Genomic DNA, 8,389 nt, shown 5'->3' on the forward strand with positions numbered 1-8,389 from the left:
CGTCACCATCACTGCTGTCAAACAGGAGTTCCGTTTTTTCGGGTAAGAATCACACTGTACGGAATCCTGGGAAACCCCATCCTTCTCTGTCCCTCATTTTTGTCATCTGTAAAATGGAGGCAATTATACAGGTCCACAGTCCCTTAGCTAAAATGATCAGGGCCAGGTGCATTTCAGATCTTAGAATTTCAAAGGGTCATACCATGCAAATGCCACATATTTTATAATACCCCTAGCTGGTGTTACAAAATCACAAATATTAACATCTCTGCAGCGACATGTCTGAATATTCATACCAAATGGGATAAATTAAGACTACAAGCAGCCACATGTGAGGAGCTATTGCTGCCAATTTAGTTCTAACATCAAACACACAAAACATCGCTCAGTCTTCAGACCACTTTTGCATTGGGGGATTGTAGATAAGGGATTGCGGATCCCTAGCACCTACCTCGTCAGGCTCCTGTGAGGTGGGAACGAGTTAACGCATGAAAAGCACTTGGAACAGAGTCCAGCTCATGGTAAGTGTCATATGAGGAATGTTTGCTATGTTTATTGTCCCCTAACCCTGGCATCTGGAACCTCCAAATTCTCTGAGCTTTGGACATATCCTAGGACCACATGCAGCCACTGGCACGTCCCACATTTTTCCTCAGGGAAGGTTTGGGGACATTGCTCTGGTTGGAAGCCTGTGGGAGCTAGACTATATTTAACTGTGGTTGCTAGCGGGGCAAACTGATGGAGGTTATGGATGTACAAAGCCACCTTTCGGCACTTTTCATCACTATAGAAAGACAATGGACTCTGGAGCCAGATGGCTTGGGTTCAAATCCCAACTTGACCACTTGTTATTTATATGATCTTCGGCAAATTAGTTAACCTCTCTGGGCCTCTGTTTCTTCATCTGTGAAATCGGGATGACGTAAAGACCTAACGCATAGGGTTGTAGTGAGGATTAAGTGAGATAATATAAGGAAAGCTCAGAAGGTGTATGTTGCTAAGACCTGATGCGTGAGCCCATGATGGTCCATACTCCTCTCCACATCTCTTAAGAGCTCACCCTTTCACTTAGGAGTCAGGAGTTCCCCAAGTGCTCTTATGACTCCCCAGCATCCAGCAGCCTCCACTCCAGGTATCCAGCACCCTCAAATTCTCAGGGCTCCAGTTTTTTGTGTTTTTTTGCGGTACGCGGGCCTCTCACTGTGGTGGCCTCTCCCGTTGCGGAGCACGGGCTCCGGGCGTGCAGGCTCAGCGGCCATGGCTCACGGGCCCAGCCACTCCGCGGCATGTGGGATCTTCCCGGACCGGGGCACGAACCCGTGTCCCCTGCGTTGGCAGGCGGACTCTCAACCACTGCGCCACCAGGGAAGCCCAGGGCTCCAGATTTTTACCCTCACCACTTGGGCCCCCATCTCCCAGGGACCTGACACTCCTGAATTCCTTCCTTGATTAAGGAATATTTTATTCTTATGTACCAGACCTTGTTCAAGAAACTGAGGACATGTCAGCAACAAAGACAGACAAAACCCTTGTTCTCACGGTGCTTATAGTCTAGCAGAGAGAGAGAAGCAATAAATATAAGTTAATTCCATAGTATGTTAGAAGATGCTACGTGCTAAAGAGAAAAAAAAATAGAGCAAGGAAAGTGAGATCAGGATTTCTGCGAGTACAGTTTTAAATAGGAGGGATGTAACGTAAGCCAAGTCTTAAAGAAGTGAGGGAGAGAGCCATGTGGGTATCTGAGAAAAGAGCATTCCAGGCAGAGGGAACAACAAGTGCCTAAAGTGAAAATCTGCCACCCATGTTAGAGGAGCAGCAAGAGGTCCAGGCTGAAGTGGGATCGTGGTGCCGAGTAAAGGGAGAGATCACGGGAGTCAGGTTGTGTACGGCAATGTGGGCTCTTGCGGTAACTTTGGCTTTTATTCTGTGTGAGGTGGGAACCAAGGAAAGATTTTGTGCAGAGGACGGTTGAGATATCACTCGCATGTAAATAAGATCCTTGTGGCTGCCATGTGGGAAACAGACTATGGGGCTTGTGGAGGAAGACCAGTGAGGAGGCCTGCTGCAATGCTCCAGGCAGGAGATGATGGGGGCTGGACCAGGGTGGAGGTAGTGAAAGAGAGTAAAAGGTGGGTTGGGAACCTTCTGGGGGGTGGTGTGGGGGCATAAAAACAGAAATCATGGGTTGGGAGAAGAGAGACACTCTCTGACCTGGAAGATCTTGGAGGAGGCTCTTGGTAATTGTGGGAAAGACCTTTGGGTCCTGGCTGAAGGCTGTCCTATTAACTAGAGGAGGTGGGCACTCCTAGCTCCTTAGTGGGACAACTTATCTGGGTTCCTCAGAGGAGGACTTCTGAGTTTTGCATGAGGACGGAACTGGGTATTGGAAACAAGACTCCTGGTTAGCAGATGAGGGTGAGACCTTGCAAAGCCCCAGTACCCCAACCTTCAACCCCCTCAGCTTTCATCCCTCACCCCTCCTCAAATGCTCAGGAATTCAGCCTTTCTGGTGACCCTGGCTCTTGGGTTGCCAGGTGAACCAGCAGTGGCTACAGCTGTCGGCAGCCCTGAGTATCACAAGGCTTTGGTTGTACTTCCGCAGCTCCGAACTACGGGCAGAGGCAGGTCTGGGGCAAGAACCGCCTGCACTGCACTGTCTTTGACTGGCAGCTCGTGATGTCTCTGCAAGTGACCAAACGTTACCGTGCACACATGTAGGGCCTGTGTGGAAACTTCAACGGGGACCGGACCCATGATGTGGGAGGTCCCGATCTGCGTGTCTTCTTGCATAATTGTGCCCTGCAGCCGCCTGATGCCCCGTGCCAAGCCCCCTAGGCTGCGCCCTGCATCAGACCTGTGTCCCCACCAGAGACCCCAGGGCCCTGTGCTGTCCTCGTAGGTCTGAACGGGCCCTTTAGCCACTGCCATGACCTGATGCCACCTAGACCTTTAGAGACCAGCAGCAGTGCTTGGATCTGCCACGAAGAGACAGCTTCCCAACTACCCATTTGTGCTTTGCGACTTGCACTTTGTGCGTGGCCCTCCAGGTCTATGGGCACACCTATCAGCGCCTGGGTGTCAGTGTCAGGAACGCATAAGTCTTGGGGTCAGGGTCTGCGGGTCCTGAGGGTGGAGAATTCTAGCTCCTGGGGTCCAGAACTACTCAGTTCTAAAAGGCAGGATTCCTGGACCTGATGCATGAAAAAGTCCTCTAGGCAGCGAGGACTCCAGGCTCTGGAGTGAGGGCTCTGTGTCCCATGGCCTGACTTTTATGTGCTGGAGAAGGGACTTCTGGTTTCTGAAGACAGAAACTTTACTCTGTGAGATGGGGTTTGCTGGGGCTGGGGGCTGGAAAGCTTCCACTCTAGGGCCACCAGGCTACCTGAGGATGCTTTGGCCTGGGCCTTCAGCCATATCTTCTCGGTGGGTTCCCTGAGCGAGTGTCCAGATGCTGCTGGCAAGGTGCTGTCACTGCCACCATGCTGTCACTCTGCCAACCACCAGAACCCCAGCCCACTTTGCCCACATGTGTGACATCCTCTTTCACCTCGGGGCCCTTCCAGCTGCGCCCTAAGCTGCTTGCACCAAACCCCTGTGTCCAAGATTGCATGGTGGACGTATGCCTGGGCATTGGACTATGCCCAATGCTAAGTGTCTACCGTGAAACCTGCCAGTTGCTGGGTGGCCAAGTCTTCCGCTGGCAGAAACTGAGCCAGTGCAGTGGGTGTCCAGGGCCTCGGTCCAGCCTCTCCATCTTTGCTCATCTGGGGCCCCCCTCCTGACCCAGTTTCAGCTCCTTGTTGCCCATCTCAGGGTGCCAGCCCCTCCCTGCACAGGTTAGTCCCTGAGGCCTTGTACTTCCCACTGTGCCAGCCTCCAGCCACCCCTCCACGGCCCATTATGGTCCAAACTTTGCCCATCCTAAAGTGTCAGCCCAGCTCTGACGGCAGTCCAGCCCACAGCTCTTATCCTTCTCACTTCTCAGTCCTGATTATGGTCCAGCTCTTCAACCCTTACCTCTCAGGAGCTCAGAGCCGTTCATGGTCCAGCCTCCAAGGCCTTATCCATCCCAAACCCTTATGGGTCAGCTGTGCCTCTGATCCATGGTTGGCCACCTGGTATTTATCCCTTTGAGGGTTAGCTTCAGCTCTGCCCAAGTCAAGCTTTCCAGCCCTTACCCCGGCAGGGCCCCAGATGCCCCATCCCAGCCCCAGAGGTGGGGGGTGAGACTCCAGCAGCCACTTGCCACCAAGGAACCCTCCATTCCTACTCCTTCCCTCAGGCCGGCTATGCCCTGCACGCCCACACTACTCGCTGTGCACTCCGGGACGGCCAGACACTTGGGCGGGGCTGGAGGGGCCGCCCGGCTGGGAGGGTGACCGACGCTGTCGCGGGGGCTGCGTGTGCAACGCGGGCCTTGTGCTGAGTGGTGTCACCTGTGTGCTCACGGCTCAGTGCAGCTGCTCAAGCGCTGGCCGGCTGCTACCTCCCACCCGGTGCGCCGCTGCCGCCCCTTTACCCGGCAACCGGCCACTGCCGCGGCTGCCACCTTGGCGGCCAGGTGGCCTGCAAGCCCTGCCGCGCAGCCCGGGGGCAGCCCAGGCCTCTGCCTCGCCTCGGGCGAGCTCTATTACCCCACCTTTGAGGGCGTCACCTTCCACCTTCTGGTCGCCAGCACCTATTCGTTGGTGAGCACAGGCACGAGTGGCCCTTCGAGGTGGTACCGGAGATAGGCTCACGGATGCCCAAACTCCGTCACGTGTTGCTCCGCACACAAGGCCACCGCTTCGGCCTCGACCCGCTGCAAGGATGGGGATGCGTCAGGGTGAGCTCCTGCCCTGTGTCTGCCACTTCCCTCCCATTCCCTCTTCACCCCAGCACACCCACCCCACCTGTCTCTCCCATCCTCCAGTCTTCATCTCCGAGTAGTTTTTCCTCTGCCTGGGTTTCCCTGCACCTTCCCATGCTCCCCAACTACCATCACCTTTTCCCCACTCCAACCCAGCCTCCCCTGACCCTGGTTGCTGCTTGCCCAGACGCCTTCCCTGCGTGCCCCTCTCTCACCACTGCCCTTCCTCTGGCCTCTCATCCCCTCTCCGCCTCCTGCCCCCCGCATCTCCCTCCTCTTCCCTGGCTCGACAGCCCTCCACTGCCTCCCCATCCCCCAGTCCATGGATGCCCTTTAGGTCTGTCTCCTGTCCTCCTCTCCCCTCTCATCCTTCACCTGCATGCCCACCCCACCACTCTCCCTCCCCTCCCTTCCCCCACCTCCTGTCTCCACAGGCGTCCTCCCCCTCCTCCGGCCTTCCTCCTACACAGCACCCACTCCCAAGCCCACAGCACCCACTCCCAAGCCCACAGCACCCACTCCCAAGCCCACAGCACCCACTCCCAAGCGCCGCCCTGAACGCCTCTCCCCTTGACTCCTCTCTCCCCCTTCCTTCACCTCCTCGTCAGTCCGCTCACCCCTCTCACCCCTCTGCACTCTCCCCTGTTCTGGCACACCACCTCTCTCAGCCTTTGCACACACACCACCACTCCGTCTTCTCCCTGATGCTCCCCAGGCCCTGATATCCCCCCTCACTCTAGGCCTCCTTTGGCTGCCTGCCCTTCCCACTGACCGGAGGTGGGTGCACACCTTCGCGTGGCGGGGGCGCCGTCTGTGGTGCCCGTGGCTTGGAGGCCAGTGGCTGCTCTTCCAGTGCAGCTCCCATGTGAGCCTGCCGCTGCCTGTGACCTCCTGCAGCTTCCCATGCAGCCTCTGGGGCAACTTCAACAGCAACATGACAGATGACCTGCAGCATCCGAGGCCCGGGTCTGTGCTGCGCTGTGTTCCTGCCCAGATGTCAGCTGTCCAGCAGCCACTGAGGACAGGGGCGCAGACTCAGCACCTGCGGCCTCCTGTGTGAGCCCAGTGACCTGCTGGTACCCTGCCACCCATGCCTGCCGCCAGAGCCCTTCTTCTGGGTCTGTGTGGCCGACAAGGGCCCTGCCCACAGGAACCTCAAAGTGCTCTGTGCCTGCCTGCAGGCCTCCATGGCCGCCTGCCAGACGGCTGGTGTCAGTGTGCAGCCCTGGAGGGCGCCTGGCTTTCGCTGTGAGTCATTGCCGGTGGGGTCGGCAGTGCAAGACCATGTCTGGTCTTCTGTCATCCCACAGGTGTTAGTGGAGGACCAGCATGTGCCAGGCCCACGAGGGAGATACAGCGCCAAATAGGACAGAATCCTGCACACATTCTTGTTGGGAAAACAGATCTTATCTCTTAGCTACATTTACAGAGCACCCATTCTATATCAGACCCTGTGTTGAGACAGTGGGTCTCAAATTATTGTCCCTAGACCGGCAGCATCAGCAACACAGGGTTTGTTTACAGTGCAAACTCTTGCCCTGCCCCAGATTTACTGCATCAGAAACTCTGGAGGGTGTGGGACCGAGCAACGTTTTGTAATGAGCCCTTCAGGAGATTCGGATGCTAGGCTAGGTTTGAGAACCTCTGTTTGACCTGCTTTAAGTCAGCTCACTCCATCTTTGAACCGCTCTAGGAGATAAGGACAATCATTGTCTGCTTTCTACGGTGAGGAAACTGAGGCACAGAGAAGCTAAGTACTTCCCTAGATCTCAGCCAGTAAGCAGCAGACCTGGCCTTTCCACCTGGCTCCAGAATCCTCCTGGCCCTCTATGCTTTAGTATCTTTCCAACAATAATGTAAAAATAGTTCCAGTAATAACATGAAAAGAGCAGCTGACTTTATTGAGTACTTGCTCAGTGATAAGCCTTGTTATTACCTTAACTGATTCTCGCAACAGCCCCATCAGGCAGGTTTTTTTTTTTTTAAATTTATTTATTATTTATTTTTGGCTGCATTGGGTCTTCGTTGCTGCACACGGGCTTTCTTTAGTTGCAGTGAGTGGGGGCTACTCTGTTGTGATGCGCAGCCTCATTGCGGTGGCTTCTCTTGTTGCGGAGCATGGGCTCTAGGCATATGGGCTTCAGTACTTGTGGCGTGCAGGCTCAGTAGTTGTGGCGCACGGGCTTAGTTGCTCCGTAGCATGTGGGATCTTCCCGGACCAGGGCTTGTGTCCCCTGCATTGGCAGGCAGATTCTTAACCACTGCCAGGGAAGCCCTATCAGGCGGGACTCTTAGTGGCAGTGTCAGAATCCCAAACTGGGGAAAGAAAAAAAAGGACTTGAAGCACATGTAACTGCAAAGACAGAGGGTATTTCTATTTTCAGGCTTAGCTGGATTAAGAATTTTCAATTGCAGTTAGAAGAAATCTGTTTCTCTCCTTCTCTCTCTTGGTGTCTCTTCTGTGTCTTGGACTTCCCCTCCCTCCTCTCTCTGTGTTAGCTTTATTCTCAAGCAGATTCTTCCCTTGTGGTAGCAGCAAGGCTTCTGCAACTTCAGGCTGACAATTCTACCAGCTTCAAAGCCCTCTTCCAAAATGGAACACCCTTTCCCCACTGGCCCCAGCCAAAGTCCTAGAGTCCCTACCCATAGACTTTGCTTGACCAATTATTGGGGCCAAAGGAGAGAGGAATAATCTGATTAGCCAGCCCCGATTCCTGTACCCACCCCGGAGCCTGGATGTGGAGTCATCTCAACCTACATGTTGAAAGTAAGGATGGGTGGCTGTCAAAAAGGAGGTATCATTATCAGAAGGGTGGGAGGACAAAAAAGACATCCACTACTAGAGTTTACTGACAGGTTCCGCACAGGCCCAAACAGGTGGATAAGAGGTAGGATCACTTGGTGGCTCAAGAGATGGTCAACCCTTTCAGTAGGGGCTGGGAGTGGTGGGTGGGGCAAAACCCCAGAAGACAAAGAGCAGAGAAGCCATGTCAGTCGTATCTAGGACCCATTAAAGTAGCCAGCACACGACGTGGTATGTAGACACTGCTCAGTCGTTGCTGGTTATTATTGCAGATATGATTAATCCACGGGGGAGGTCTCTCAAGAAGGATGCAGCCTCAGGGTGCTGGTGGGATGGACGGTAGGCCCCTGGCTTGCCTGAGTCTGACAAGCTGCCTCTTCCCAGCCATGCAGTCTCCCCCCACCCCCACCCCCGTCCCCAAACACAGCCTCTACAGCTTGTGTGGAACCCCTGCCCCGTGGCCTGTCCGTGTGTTCAGGAGGTGCAGCTTCCCACTCCCTGAACTGAGGGCTGCAAGTGTGATGATGGATTCTTCCAGGCGTGGGCTGACTGCGTCCCTGTGGACCACTGTTGTTGCCTCCACAATGGCCAATACTTCCCTGTGAGCACATCCTCTTGGGTTCTTGTTAGGGTTTCACTTGGATCCTTCCACTTTGCCTTTGATTCCGATGCACTTCCTTGAATGGGGCTCATGTCACAACCTCTAGACGCCCTTCCTTTTAGTACCACGTCCCCTT

This window comes from Orcinus orca, chromosome 20, assembly GCF_937001465.1.
Source record: "Orcinus orca chromosome 20, mOrcOrc1.1, whole genome shotgun sequence".
Taxonomy (NCBI): Eukaryota; Metazoa; Chordata; class Mammalia; order Artiodactyla; family Delphinidae; genus Orcinus; species Orcinus orca.